General features: G+C 53.4%; 1 long non-coding RNA gene across 2 annotated transcripts; it reads left to right on the top strand.

Annotated features, from left to right (window-relative positions):
• Positions 1-444: 444 nt before the first annotated feature.
• On the top strand, positions 445-13,919 carry LOC127488408 (uncharacterized). Of its 2 annotated transcripts, none has more exons than XR_016227174.1 (3): positions 445-584; positions 9,395-9,499; positions 13,782-13,919. It is a non-coding gene; the product is annotated as an uncharacterized LOC127488408 (long non-coding RNA). The 2 variants fall into 2 exon arrangements; XR_016227175.1 differs by lacking the exon at positions 13,782-13,919 and adding an exon at positions 11,078-11,208.
• The last annotated feature ends 1,832 nt before the right edge of the window (positions 13,920-15,751 follow it).

The following is a 15,751-nucleotide window of genomic DNA, read 5'->3' on the forward strand; positions in this document are numbered from 1 at the left end:
GCCGAAAGCTCCCAGCAATCCCCCCAGGGGCGTGCAGGCTGCAGTTCCCAGGGCTGGAACTCCCGGGCACACACGGCGTCGGCAGCGCGCTCAAAGCTGGGCCGTCGGCGTATCAGGACCTGTCCAGGGCCAGTGGGGAAGGCGCTAGGCTTTCCGTAGCCTGCGTCCTGGCTTCATGACGGGCACAAAGTGGTCACCTGGTCACAATCAGTCCAATCAGCATCAAGACTCGGTCCAGAGCCAATGGGAAAGGCTGTTACACTTCCCACTGGCTTTGTCCTGGTTCTGGCGATTGGGGCAGGAGTGATCACGTGGCCTCAGCCAGTCCAATCAGAGCGAGTGTCAGCACCTGGCAACAGGGCCGATGGGCGCTCCTTGGATTTGAGGAGTGCGGGCGCTGCCGCCATTTTCTCCATGTGCGGGGTTGGGACTCGGGGTCCGTGAGCGACGCCACAGCGGCGGAAGTGAGAGACTGGACGTGGAAGAAAACAGCCTCCGTTCTCGTGACCTCCCCGGAGCCCCGCCAGCGGCACCCGGGTTCCTCGCCCAGCCGCGTCCCGCCCGCTCTCCCGGGCAGCTCCGAGGTGGGTGGCGCGGCTCGGCGTGGGCGTCCTCGTGGTTCAGAAGCGGGTCCGGGGAGGCCGTGGGCTCGCCCCCTTCGCCTCGCTGCCTCCGGGCCTCCGGGACGTGGGGAGGATGGGGCGCTGAGCGGAGGCGCCCCGGGCTGGGCTCCGTCCGCGCCTCTGCATCTGCCCGTGGGACCGAGGGCGTGGGGTCAGCGGGGCGCACCCGGGCCTGGCCCCCAGCTGGCCCCTGACGCGGGGTGCGCTGAGGCGCAGGCTGCGCCCACGTGGGGGTGGGGGTGGGCGGTCAGCGGGGCTCGGTGAAGCCGGCGCAGCTCAGGCTGGACCAGGCCCCGCATCCCATCCAGACGTTGAAGTCGGATGACCTTCCTGCGCAGTCGCTTTTCTCTGGCCTCACGGGTGCAATAAATACTTTGCGGCGAGACCTTTATTTCTTAGATTAAAAGGAAAAAAAGCGGACACAGTCTTCCCTCATTGACTGGCTTCGCGCATCTTGCTGGGTTATGGCCTGCTGCCACAGCCTGCCCAGGCGCCGCTCGTATATATTTATATTTAAAGGTTTTGTTTATTTCGGAGCCAGGGTTAACACACACAGATCTTTATCGGTGGTTCACTCCCCACATGGCCTCAAGGCTGGAGCTGGGTGGATCTGGAGCCAGGAGCTTCTTCCAGGTCTCCCACGTGGGTGCGGGGGCCCAGGCACTGGGGCCGTCCTCCACGGCTTTCCCAGGTGCATCGGCAGGGGCTGCGCTGGAAGTGCGGTAGCCAGGGCTTGAGCTGGTGCCCACGTGGGGTGCTAGGCGGCAGCTCTGCTCTGCCACCTGCCGCTGCATGAACCGGGGCATTGCGGAGCTGGGAGGGGCGAGCCTCGGACTGGGAGGGGCGAGCCTCGGACTGCGAGGGGCTGCGGGAACCTCACAGGGAAGCTGGTGGGAGGTGACGGACGTGGCGTCTCCAGGGTATTGCGGAGCTGGGAGGGGCGAGCCTTGGACTGCGAGGGGCTGCAGGAACCTCACAGTGGAGCTGGTGGGAGGTGAGGGACGTGGCGTCTCCAGGGTATTGCGGAGCTGGGAGGGGCGAGCCTTGGACTGCGAGGGGCTGCAGGAACCTCCCAGTGGAGCTGGTGGGAGGTGATGGACGTGGCGTCTCCAGGGTATTGCGGAGCTGGGAGGGGCGAGCCTCGGACTGCTAGGGGCTGCGGGAACCTCACAGTGGAGCTGGTGGGAGGTGAGGGACGTGGCGTCTCCAGGGTATTGCGGAGCTGGGAGGGGCGAGCCTTGGACTGCGAGGGGCTGCAGGAACCTCCCAGTGGAGCTGGTGGGAGGTGACGGACGTGGGGCCTCCACAGCCACCCTGAGGCTCAGGGGCTGACGGGTGCTGCCCTGGTCTTCCCGTCCAGGGAGCCGTCGCAGACTCTACCTGCAGTGAGACCTGTCCTCTCACAGCGCCCAGGAAGCTGCACACTCACAAGTCCTTGAGCAGGCGCCCGGGGCGCTGAGGGAGGCCGCCGCCCTGGAAGGTGGTCCTGGGTCCAGGAGGGGCACTCGTGCCGGGGTGGGGTGCGGGTGCTGTTCCACAGAGGTGTGCCGTGAGGCTGCTCCTGCTCTGGGCCCCTCCTCCCTCCTGCGTGTGGTGTGCCGGAAGGCTCTCGGGGTCAGGCGGGAGTGCGTTGAATTGTAGGTGCTTACAAGCTGCTGTTGGGCTCCGTGCAGATAAGCACAGAGTCTCTGATCTGCTGCGCGTGCAGTCGCTTTTAATTGAAACTAAGGCGGCTCCTCAGAACCAGCTCCTTAAAGCTCAGGCCACGTGTCTTATCTACAAGATGGGAGCTGTCATCTCTGCCGCCTCCTGTTGCTCCGAGCTGGCCGGCGTCCCTGCTGGGACCGCAGCCGGTGGGCACAGCACAGCCCTAGACTTGTGCTCCTGCGGAAGTGAAAAGCCCTTTGAACTTACCTACAGTCATGGCTCAGCCGCTGCAGCGCCGGCACCCCTCACCCTTTGCACACAGACTCCAGAGGTCCCCTGCCAGCCCACCTGACAGCTCTGTCCAGGCTCAGCCTCCGACTGCTGCGCCCAGTGCTCTTGGTAGAGCGTAAAGAAAAGAGGCTCTGTGTGAACGAAAAATGCTTGAAGACTCTCCAAAGACATCAAAGTTAATTTCAGTTTTCAAGATCAAAACGCGTTTCCTTTCGAAAGGCATTGCAATTACCTTGCGTTACAGCCACCCAGCCTTTCAGCATCGTCTCCGTCCCTCATTTGTCATGCATGATCTCCGTGCAGAATGACTCCCGCCTTGGTCTAATTAAAGGCTCATTATGTACAAATGTATTTAGAAGGGAAGAGGACACCGATCCTCTTGGAGGATAATTCTGTGGTTGTTCCAGCTCATTTCTTGTGTCATGGTGTGTACAGCTCACCCTGGGTGCCCAGGAGGGACCTTGCTGGAGCTTGGTCACATGTCACTCAGCATGCAGTGTCTGAGTTCCCACCACGAGCCAGCCCTGGGTTACTGAGGGTATAGAGCCAGCCATGGCCCCCAAGGAGCTTCCCACCTGAGGAGGAGTGCAGAGGACTGAGACTCAGCAATGTAGAGCCTGGACTACTGGTGTCAGAGGAGACTCACTGTGTGTGAGGACGTAGAGCCTGGACTAGTGATGTCACAGGAGACGCACCGTGTGTGAGGACGTAGAGCCTGGACTAGTGGTGTCACAGGAGACGCACCGTGTGTGAGGACGTAGAGCCTGGACTAGTGGTGTCACAGGAGACGCACCGTGTGTGAGGACGTAGAGCCTGGACTAGTGATGTCACAGGAGACGCACCGTGTGTGAGGACGTAGAGCCTGGACTAGTGATGTCACAGGAGACGCACCGTGTGTGAGGACGTAGAGCCTGGACTAGTGGTGTCACAGGAGATGCACCGTGTGTGAGGACGTAGAGCCTGGACTAGTGGTGTCACAGGAGACGCACCGTGTGTGAGGACGTAGAGCTGGACTAGTGATGTCACAGGAGACGCACCGTGTCTGAGGTCGTAGAGCCTGGACTAGTGGTGTCACAGGAGACGCACCGTGTGTGAGGACGTAGAGCCTGGACTAGTGATGTCACAGGAGACGCACCGTGTGTGAGGACGTAGAGCCTGGACTAGTGGTGTCACAGGAGACGCACCGTGTGTGAGGACGTAGAGCCTGGACTAGTGGTGTCACAGGAGACGCACAGTGTGTGAGGACGTAGAGCCTGGACTAGAGGTGTCACAGGAGACGCACCGTGTGTGAGGACGTAGAGCCTGGACTAGTGGTGTCACAGGAGACGCACCGTGTGTGAGGACGTAGAGCCTGGACTAGTGGTGTCACAGGAGACGCACCGTGTGTGAGGACGTAGAGCTGGACTAGTGGTGTCACAGGAGACGTACCGTGTGTGAGGACGTAGAGCTGGACTAGTGGTGTCACAGGAGACGCACCGTGTGTGAGGACGTAGAGCTGGACTAGTGATGTCACAGGAGACGCACCGTGTGTGAGGACGTAGAGCCTGGACTAGTGGTGTCACAGGAGACGCACCGTGTGTGAGGACGTAGAGCCTGGACTAGTGGTGTCACAGGAGACGCACCGTGTGTGAGGACGTAGAGCCTGGACTAGTGGTGTCACAGGAGACGCACCGTGTGTGAGGACGTAGAGCCTGGACTAGTGATGTCACAGGAGACGCACCGTGTGTGAGGACGTAGAGCTGAGAGGCTCCAGAGGAGGTCCCACGCAGGGGCTGTTGGAGCTGAGCTGTCTGAACCAGGCAGGTGCATGGCTGAGCCGGGTGTCTGCCCTGAGGTCACCCAGCTCGCCAGTGGTGGACATGGTGTCCCCAAGCATTCGCCCCGGTCGTCTGTCTCCAGAGACTGATCCATCCCACCTGAGTAGCTCATGGGCTCCTGGGCCTGTGGGAGGGAGAAGAGTTGGGTCCTTACTTTGTGGGGCACCCAGCAGTCCCTGCGGCTGTGATCAGATGCCACAGTGTTCTCGACGGGAGCCTGCGGGGGACACAGCTTTGGTTGAGAAAGGCCACGAGGGTCTGTGAGGATGCTTTGTCGGGAGGTTTTGAAGACAAAGTGCAGGGCTGTGAAAGGGCCCCCGATGGCTTTCTGCCACTCCCAGATGGACCCCTGCCCCCGTCTCTACGTAAGGAAGCTGAGTGCAGCTAGGACTTGGCCTCAGACCTCTGTTCTGCCTGCCTGGGGACCCCCCTGACCCACCACTGTTGTCACAGAGAGCATCTGCGAGCAAGTCCTGGGAGCCCCATAGCCTCAGGGTAGGGCTGCAGCTCAGACCTCGCCCTGTGGAGGACAGGTGGCTGACTTGGGCTGTCACCAGCCCCCAGGTGGACTCGTGTAGGAACCTGCCTCAATCCATTTGTGCTGCTGTCGCAGGTTACCACAGACTGGGCAATCAGTAAACAGTAGAAATGTGTTTTGTCAAGTTCTGGAACCTGGGAGAGTGCCAGACAAGGGCTGCATCAGAACCACAGGGGGAAGGGGGAAGAGACGGTGAGACAGGAGAAGGGGGCCAGCCCAGACCATGATGACAGCATTCGTCCATTCACTTCACCCACAAGGCCTCTTCGCCTCCCATTACCCGCACCCCCAGCAGTGTTAATTCAATGTTCAGCACGTGCTTGGCGGGGGGCACATTCAAATCAGAGCAGGGACAGCCTGCCCTCGTCCCCCGTGCAGGAGCTTCTGTGTCTTTAGGTTGAGTGTGACAGGAGTCCCATGCCCAGCTAGAAATGTCTGAAGAGTAGTTATTTATTTAACCTTTGACCGTCGTAGTGCTGAGTGTGTCCCTGCAGTGGAAGGCACAGAACCCGCAGTTCCTGACCGCCAGTCCTAGACTGGAGCCATGGCGCTCTGCCTCGGCTCCCTGCAGTGGCATCGGCTGGGTAGGCCAGGAAAATACCAAGTTCTGTAGGTCGACTCTCACAGGAAAATGGATCTTGGCAGCAGATTGACAGAGAACCGGGAAGGGGCCTGGTGGGTGTGTAGCTCCCTCCTTCATGAGGCCCCGCGTGCCCCCACGTGCTTCAGGGAAGTACACACAGAGTCCCTGGGTTGGAGGTCCCCAAGGCACCCTCAGATACGATGGTTTACTCGGGCTCACAGGACTCATTGTTAGGATTTATGACTGTGAACGCCTGCAGATTAAAATCACAGAGAGAACTGCATGGGTCAGTCTAGAAGAAAGTTCTTTCAAGCTTTTGGGTTTGGTTAGTGAAATCACACGGACAGACTGGATTCTCCCAGCAGCACTGTGTGGCAGACGAACATGGACTCTCCCAACCAGGGAAGTCCCCAAGGCTTGTGGCAGGGTTTTGTTGGGATTAGACATGTGCACTCCGATACAGTTGACCTGAGCTTCTTGGACCCCGGTCCCTCAAAGTTCTGCTGGTTGAGGATGGCCTGAGTGTGCAGGCCTGCATCAGTAACGCAAGGTAGACCGTACCCTTGGTGTTGGCTCTGGGTGGCCTAGGGCCTGGGCGTTGTCAGGCAGGGCACACGCTTGCTCAAGAGGGCATCTCTCAGATCCTGGGAAACTGCAGGGTGTAGACAGCCCAGGCCTAGTAAGCGAGTCCCGCTCTCCAGGCTGTTCAAACTGGTTTCTGTTCCTTGTACCCAAAATCCCTCATACGGAAATGGTCACATACTTTCAGTGCAAGGTGAAAATGCAGAGCCCCTTCATTTATTTATGTATTTATTTTTAAATATTTATTTGAAAGAGTTAGAGAAGGAGAGGTCTTCATCCGCTGATTCACTCCCCAGTTGGCTGCAATGGCCAGAGCTGCGCCAATCCGAGGCCAGGTGCTTCTTCTGGGTCCCCCACGTGGGTGTAGGGGCCCAAGGACTTGAGCCATCCTCTACTGCTTTCTCAGGCCATAGCAGAGAGCTGGATCAGAAGTGGAGCAGCTGGGACTTGAACCAGTGCCCATATGGGATGCTGGCACTGCAGGTGGAGGCTTTACCTGCTACGCCACAGTGCTGAGGCCCCCTTCATTTAATACTGAAAGGCTGTAGAGCATTCGACCAAGTGTGACTCCCCTCTGAGTGCTGGCATCTACATGGGTGTGTGGGCTGCAGGCCAGCAAGCAGGCCCTGGCCGTGTGCACATGGCAGTGCTGGCCCTTGTGTGGTGCGGCGAATGTGGGAATAGACAGCTCTTGGAGATCCGGATTCCATTTCTTTGGGGCTGTAGAATCAGAAATGAGATTGCTGGGGCGTGTGGTAGTGGTTTCCCCATTTTCTAGACACCTCCCTAGTGACTTCAGTTAACAATCCTGTATTGTGCACTTGAGGCTTGCGAAGAGGGTGGATCTTAGGTGTTGTTATCAAAAGAAAGGGAAGAGAATGGTACCTGCCGTAGGTGAGGGATCTGTTAACTGCCTTGGTTTTGGGGATCATCTCACAGCACAGAATATTGAGTCATGCACCTTGTGTACATGCAGCGCCTGGTTTCACTTACACCTCAGTGCTGGGGGAAAGTCAGTCACCAGTGAGGTGTAGCCTGAGCATATTTTAATGAAGACAGATCGCCTGTCGCAGACGCGTAATCCGACAGGCCATGAGAGTTCCCACCGTTCTCAGCAGTCACAGGTGACTTTCCCTCACACTCTGCTTTATGTAATGAACATACTTTCCTCCATGAGTATGTAGTTTTATTACAAAAAAAAATTGCATCTAATCTTTCCAACAGTTGTTAATACTTGGGTACTTGGGAATGCATATACTAATAATGATACTGCCTCAACTCATAGGAGCGACTTCATAGATTGAGGGAAACTGTTGCTAATTAGAAGGGAATATTAATAAATTGGATAGTTCAAGCTGGTGCCGCGGCTCACTAGGCTAATCCTCTGCCTTGCGGCGCCGGCACACCAGGTTCTAGTCCCGGTTGGGGTGCTGGATTCTGTCCCGGTTGCCCCTCTTCCAGGCCAGCTCTCTGCTGTGGCCAGGGAGTGCAGTGGAGGATGGCCCAAGTGCTTGGGCCCTGCACCCCATGGGAGACCAGGAGAAGCACCTGGCTCCTGCCATCGGATCAGCATGGTGCGGCGGCCATTGGAGGGTGAACCAACGGCAAAGGAAGACCTTTCTCTCTGTCTCTCTCTCTCACTGTCCACTCTGCCTGTCAAAAAAAAAAAATTGGATAGTTCAGTCCAACATTCACTGGCTAATTTTTTTTTTTCTGGTAAAGTTGCTCAAGAAACTGTTTTTGAAAAATTAAATGCAGACTTAAATAGATTAGTTCCTGGAATCAAGGCTAACACTTGATTCATTGTTCAAAAAAATGCTGAGTAGAGCTGTTTGTGGTGGAGCCAGGAAAACTTCACAGGAGCAGGGAAGGCCTGGCATCCGCCACAGGGACCCGTGATGTCCCGGCCACTTGAGGACTGTCGGCCAAGGGGCCCCAGAGAGAGACCTGGCTGACAGGCTTTCCCGGCTGGCCTGGGTGTGCGCCTTCATCACCCCCGCTGGCAGAGTGTGTAGGAGTCAGGAGGACACCACGCAAGGTGGAGAGGGGCCTGATTTCACTCAGGTCCGAGGTCTGGAAGGAAGTTACCTGCCTTAGGTAAAACTGGGATTCCTGGTCACCAGCGTCCAACTCATCAACTTTCAGAAGAGAGCACATCTTTTTTAAGGTTTATTGAGTTTTTAAAAAGTTTCTCATTTATTTGAGAGAGATACAGAGGAGGAGACAGAAATCTTCTGTCTGCTGGGTCACTGCCCAGATGGCTACAATAGCCAGGGCTGGGCTGGGCTGGGCTGGGCTGGGCCGGGCCGGGCCGGGCCGAAGCCAGAGATTCTTCTGGGTCTCTCAGGTGGGTGCAGGGGCCCAAGCGTTTGGGCCATCTTCTACTGCTTTCCCAGCACATTAGCAGGGAGCTGGAGCGAAAGTGGAGCAGCCGGGACCCAAACCAGTGCCTGTATGGGATGCTGATGTTGCAGGCGGAGGCTTAACCTCTACACCACAGCACCAGCCCCAAGAGCTAATATTGAAACCCAACAAGTGGCTCATAAAACACACTTCATAGATTAATGAGAGCATGAACAGAAAGCATTCACTTATGCTTGCATCCACTCTGGGCCTCTGCATATTGCAGTGCCCCACTTCCTGCTGTGGAACGAAGCTCACGGGGCTGGGTGGGGGAGGGGGAGTCAGGTGAGGACAGGAGAAACAGACCCTGTCGCTCAGGCCTGAAGAGCGTCCCTGTGAAATTCTGTTGGCTGCTTTGCTTTCCTCGGAGGCCGCTCCTGCGGGCAGGGGCGGGGCAGGGTGAGAAAACCTGGGCGTGACCTCACAGGGCAGGTGAGTTCCGAGATCTCACTGCCCAGTGAAAGCTGCGCCCTGCAGCACAGGCGTCCTGAGGGAGTGGCTCAGAACTGCAGGAGTGGAGGCCCCAGTCCAGGCCTGGGAATCCACATCCCAGTTCAGCTAGCAGCTTACTTGTGTCCTGAAGGGTGTGGGGCTGGTTACTGCTAGGAGGAAAGCTGCTTGGCTCCAGACAGCACCAAGCAGGTGGGTTAGGAAACACTCCTGGTGGGGCCACATGGGTTAGTGTGGGAGTCAGCCAAGAGCGACTGGAAACCACGAACCACAGTCCCTTAGACAGACAGAAGCTTTTCCCCTCCCAGAAACAGCGCAGAGAGGCGGAGTCCAGGGCTGTGGTCATTGTTCACTGCTCTTCCACCCTGTTTCCAGGATGTCCTGTTTGTGATTCTTTGGGGTGCTCCAAGATGGCTGCTTGAGCTGCAGTCCCTGTGTCTGCATTTCTTATCTTGGACAGGAGCGCCACTGTCCTCTGATCAGCTTTCTGCTTCTCTGGCCATCTCCAGGCTTGGAGACCAACTTCATAGAAGATGGTGGCAGGTGCAGCCTGAACCCCCCCAAGGTGAGCACCAGGAAAGACCCTGTGATTCTCCCAGCAGGGCCAGGCAGGAGGGTTCCATGTGCCTAGTGTCCCCGCCCCTTGTAGGGAGGGTCTGACCCGTGTCCAGCAATGGGGCTCACCAAACAGAGGACAGTGTCTCTCTAGTGAGGAAAAGTCTTGAAGCCCAGGAGACTGGTGAAGCCAGGGTCAGAGCAGAGGGAGGGCACCATTCACCACGGCCCCGACAGACGTGGCTTGTTAGCCTAATAAAAGCAGAGGGGCCCCCAGACTATGCAGTTATGGGAACAGGCTGAGCTGCGCAGGAGCCGGGCCATTATCTCATTTCTCTGGACAGACTCCATTAGGCCCATCACTCTCCTGTCTGCCAGCAAGCATGAGGGCGCCAGTGGTGAGCCCCAGGCCACGCCCTCATAGCTCGCCCTCTCCCTCAGGCAGGCAGTACAGGGGAGCCCTCCCTTCCCTGTTGGGCATTTGGGCCCCAGCTGGACCAACAGGAGACGCTGCTTGCCTGGAGGGAACGAGGAAGCTCTCTTCTCCCAGGGGCCCTAGGGCATAAGGTAGCTCCATGCACTCTCAGAGTCCCTGGCTTTCTGAACCTCATTGCAGCCGTCCTTTGCGTGGTCAGCTTAGCCTGGCCAAATCCTGTGTCACGTGATGGTTCCCAGCTTCTGGAGTGAACATCACCATGCACAGGCGAGGGGCACAGGGCTCCTCCCCCAATGTCAAGGGCTCCTCCCCCAACATGTCTTTGTCTAAACCAGTCCTTGGAAAGGACTTGGGGCTGGGGTGAGTCCCAGGTGGGGCATCTAGAACACTTGGCACGAGGGGCCAGGGCTGGTGAATGGTGACACCAGTGTCAGCTGCGTGAGCTCTTCACTGCCATGTGCAGAATATGGCTGCCCTGCATCTTATGGACCAAGACTTCAGATATCGATTCCCCAGGGATAGGAGGTAGCATTTAACTGTGAATGACTTGGGGGTTCTGCACCCCCATTGTCATCCTTTTTCTACAGCTAGGTCAATGTTCTGGGGTACTTATGTACCAGAGTCTGGAGGAGCGGGTCAGATCTCTGGGTTCTGCCCCCTGCTGGGTTCCTCCCTCGACTCGTTCTCAAGTCCCCAGAGGCAGGAGTGGGGAAGAGAAACCCTTTTCGGTGTAGCTGGAGTGCACCAAGGTGACATGGCAGGAGAGCTGGGAGCCACAGCTTTTGTCCCCCTACCGTGTTAGCAGCAACCACCTACGCTCAGGTGAAGGGTTGTACCAAAGCCTGCCCCGTCTCTTCCTGCCTGTGGCCTGGATCTTCAGTCTCCCCTAAGAAGGCAAAATTCTTTGTCACTGGAGAACCTCTGGTGAAGGTCACCATCCTGGACTCAGACCCAGGGTGTGCAACACATCCCCTGTCCCACACCTGACCATGACAAGGGCACAGCGGAACAGTGCATGGGCACAGCTGAGAGCACTGCAGGTGGACACTGAGGCGTACAGAAGGTCTTCAGGTGATTCATGGAAAAAGCATACTAAAAAGTTTGTGCACCAAAATAAACATCTTTTAATTCCATTCTTCAAATTTTGTGAAGCATTTTTGTAGATCGGCAAAGTCCAATATGAAGACTACAGATAAAAAGAAGTCTCTGGCCATTGGAGGGTGAACCAACGGCAAAGGAAGACCTTTCTCTCTCTCTCTCTCTCTCTCTCTCACTCTCTCACTTTCTCACTCTCTCACTGTCCACTCTGCCTGTCAAAAAAAAAAAAAAAAAGAAGTCTCTGTCACCTACAGTCAAAGCAGACATTAAACATACAGCCCGCATTCTAACCAAGTTAGTACCAGTCTTCACCCTAAACCCTCATTTACTTCAGTTCCTGATACTCAGTACAAAAATGTTTACTAGCTTTTAACAAAAACAGTTTTTTAAAAAAGCAAACCAAAAGGCAAGAAGAAATCTAACAAACATCAAAACCATATTTACATATGACACAGATGTTGCAATTGGGAAATTTAAAATGATGACTAATATGCTAAGAGCTATAATGGACAAAGTACACAATATGCCAGACAGATGGGTAATGTAAGTAGAGAGATGGGAAATCAGAGAATCAAAATGAGATGCTAGAAACCAAAACCCTTCAACAGAAATGGAAAATGCCCTGACAGGCTGGTCAGTGGAGTAAACAGAGTGGAAGGAATATTCAGTGAGCTTGAGGATAGGTTGATAGGAGCTTCCCAAAAATAAATGCAAAGCGGAAGAAAAGGGAAAAAGAAAAAAGGACATAAAGACCCGCGAGACAACTATGAAAGATGCTGTGTGCGTGTGATTGGGATATCAGAAAAAGAATAAAGGTAGAAGAAATACTTGAAATAATCATGACTGAGAATTTTCCAAATTAAGACACCAAACTGCAGACCCAGGAACTCGGAGAATGCTGTGCAGGATGCCCTATGTTAAAATGGTGATTCTGAAATGAGGAAAAAAATAACATCTTGCCTATAGACGAGCAAAAATAGGAATTAAAATGGACTTTGAGCCAGAAGCTGTGCAAGCAAAAAGGAGTGAAATGTTAAAATTTTTGAAAGAAAAAAAATGCACAAGGTATGACAGCAAGATTCTCCTTTAAAAGGGACGGGGAATTCAGACTGTCTCAAACCAAACCTGAGGGAAGTCGTCGGCCAGCAGACCCTGCTTTCCAGGAAAGTGGTGCAGTCGGGACATGGATTGACATGACATGAAGGATGGAGGAGGATCAGAGGAGAAATGGAAGTGCAACCTTTTTAAATTCTTGGTCCAAAAATAACTTTATAATAGCGGTGCACTGTGTGATCAAACCAGATAGGCAAGTGAAATGAGGGACAGCAAGGTCGTAGGGTCAGAAGGGAGGACGGAGGGGGCAGTGTTACAGGTCCCTGCAGAATCTCTGGTAAATTCTACCTGGAGCGGGGTTTAGAGTCTTTAAAATCTATATTGCAAACCCTAGGGCAATCACTGAAGATGAGTTAAAGATTTTACATTGGGATCTGAATGTCAGTCTGAAATCTACCAAATATTTAAAGAAGAAATCATTCTAATTCTAACATCCAAACAGATGGAGGACCACTGCATATTCATGGATTGAAAGACTCAATATTATTAAGAAATCAACTAGATAAGATTGGCCTACAGATTCATTTCAGTCCCAGTCAACATTCCAGCAAGATCTTTTATAGATATTGACAAACTGGTGTGGAAGGCACCAGACCTAGGGAATGTAGTCTGGGAACTCAAACCTCCTTATTTCAAGAATAACTAGGAAGTGATGATAATGAAGACTGTGGTTGTTGGAAGGAAGAAACAGACCCAAAGATCTGTAGGACCACTCTTTGACAACGGAGCCGAGACAATTCAAGAGTGGAGAGACCTCTGAACAGAGGAGGCTGCTGTTGTTGGATGTTCATCAGGGAGTCTACACGCAATGAGTCTTGACCTAAACCCCGCACCTTATACAAAACTTAATTTTTAAAAATTTTAAGAAGATTTTTATTTACTGGGGCCACTGCTGTGGTGTAGCAGGTAAAGCCTTTGCCTGCAGTGCTGGCCTCCCCTGTGGGCGCTGGGTCAAGACCTGGCTGTTCCACTTCTGATCCAGCTCTCTGCTATGGCCTAGGAACGCAGTGGAAAATACCCCAAGTCCTTGGACCCCTGTACCTGTGTGAGAGACCCGGAAGGTGCTCCCAGCTTCGGATCGGCATAGCTCCAGCCATTTGGGAAGTGAACCAGTGGATGGAAAACCTTTCTCTCTGCCTCTAACTCTGCCCTTCAAATAAATATTTTTAAAAATTTATTTATTTGAGAGGTAGAGTTACAGAGAGAGAGAGAGAGAAAGGTCTTCCACCCACTGGTTCACTCCTCAAGTGGCCACAGTGGCAGGAGATGAGCTGATCTGAAGCCAGGAGGTTCTTCCAGGCCTCCCACACAGGTGCAGGGGCCCAAGCACTTGGGCCTTTGACTGCTGCTTTCCCAGGCTATAGTAGTGAACTGGAAAGGAAGAAGATCAGCTGCAACACGAACCAGTGCCCATGTAGGATGCTGGTGCTGCAGGTGGAGGCTTACCCTACTACACCATAGCACTGGCCCCCAAAACTCAATTTTAAAAGGATTATATCTAGATTCAAGCTAAAACTATAACATGGTTAGAAGAAAACATAGGAGGGGCCAGTGCTGTGGCACAGTGGGTTAAAGCGCCAGCCTGCAGCACTGGCATCCCATATGGGCGTCAGTTTGAGTCCCAACTGCTGCTCTTCTGATCCAGCTCTCTGCTGTGGCCTGAAAAAGCAGAAGATGATGGCTCAACTCCTTGGGCCCCTGCACCTGCGTAGGAGACCTGGAAGAAGCTCCTGGCTTTGGATCAGCAAAGCTCTGGCCGTTGTGGTCGTTTGGGGAGTGAACCAACAGAATGGAAGACCGACCTCTCTCTCTGCCTCTCCTCTCTCTCTCTGTAACTCTGACTTTCAAATAAATAAAATAATTCTTAAAAAAAAAAAAACATAGAAAATCTTGGGTCAAGGGTGTGTTGAAGAATCCTTGGACAAGATGCCAAAAGTAATAGTCAACAAAAGATAAGACCAATCAATTGAAATTCACCAAAATAAAACTTTCTCTGTGAAGGATTATGTAAAGAGAATGAAAAGCCAAGTCACACACTGGGGTGCAATATTTGCCAAACATGTGTCTATTAAAGGAAGTGCTCAGAGCACCCACACACATGCTGACAAAACAGGGGTGCTTTAAGAGCTTCATGGAAAGATGTAATTCAGAGATGTTTGGTTTGGTTTTTGTAACATATTCTGGTCTTCATTCTATGTCCACAAATTTGTTGAAGTCTCCTTGCATGGCAAAGGGACACAGAGGCAACAAAAGCTCCCAGTGGCCAGTGCTGGAGTCACGGGTGACAAACTATATTGGTGGTGCCCAGCAAACAAGCATCCACGAGCCCATGCTGGTGCAGGGGAGTGGCTGCATCTGGGGAGGACCGCCTGCTCCCGTGTCATAACAGGTGGCTCCTCCTCCCTCTGACTGCCCACTCCTTAGTGGCTTCCTTGCAGAGTGTGATATGGCGTGGAGAGGGTGGCCCCACAGGGACGAATCCTGGCACACAGCAGCTCAGCCTTGCTCAGGGACACCGCCTTACTCCTCAGAGTGGAGGAAGCTGGGAGTGAGTTACAGGGAGACTTTGTGTACTTTCTAAGTGGTTTTCTAAAATTGAAAGCTTATTTTACAAAAATGAGACAAGAATTGAGCAGAGGGTTCAGATTCTGGGTTCTGTGTAGAGACAACGAGCTGTCAGGTCAGTAATGGAACCAGCATGCAGCCGGCCTCAGCTCTGTCTTCATATCAGACTGGCTCTGACTGCTCCTGTGAGAGGGTCCCAACTTCTGCTTGCAAAAATACTGGCACAGCCCGCCCGCCCCTCCGCCCTCCCTCCCGCACACTGCATGTTTGATATTCATCCGTTGAAAATGCCCAAGGTCAGTCTGCAGCTGTGGGATGCTTTTCAAGTGAGCTCATTAGTGGCTGCAGGGCCCACATTCAGGAAGACGAGAGGTGGGAGATGCATTTTTTGCAGTCTAAAGACTGATTGGATGCATGTTGCTTGGTAGAGAACTTAATTAACACTTTGTGGTCCACCATAACCTGGAAATAACGATTACTCTCTGGCGGTCAGAGCCACACCCTAGCCATGGGAAAAGCATTTAGGATTTGGAAAATAATCCTGATCTCCAAAATAAACTCACAAATGAGGAAAAAGACACCAGTATATCTGGCACTGTGAAAGATTTGCAACACACGCAACACCATAAAGAGAGGAAAATGTTCCTCCTGGAGAAGACTTGCAGTCGAAGGAAGTAGAATTCACAGTGCGGCTGTTTGCTTTTTCCAGTGAGATAAAAGGACACATGGCAAAGCATAAAGAAGAGCCCATATGGGTAGAATGTGCTGTGCAATAAAATGAAATCCACAGCTGACTAAATAAAACCTTTGTTGAAAACAGGAAATAGAGAACTGACCCCGAAAAAATGTAACTTTGGTAAGTGCCAGTCCCTTTGTAAAATGTATCCACAACATTGAAGAGCTGCACTGAGAAGTAACAGGACATAAAAGAAAGCATAAGTAGGATTGCAAATGTTCAGAAGTTATAAATGTCACATGAGTACAAAGATCCCAGTTCCCCATCAAAAGCAGAAAGCCTCAGACTCAATTTGCAGATGTGTCTAATAACAT

The sequence above is a fragment of the Oryctolagus cuniculus genome, chromosome 21, assembly GCF_051225735.1.
Source record: "Oryctolagus cuniculus isolate XC-2025 breed Fujian yellow rabbit chromosome 21, ASM5122573v1, whole genome shotgun sequence".
NCBI lineage: Eukaryota > Metazoa > Chordata > Mammalia > Lagomorpha > Leporidae > Oryctolagus > Oryctolagus cuniculus.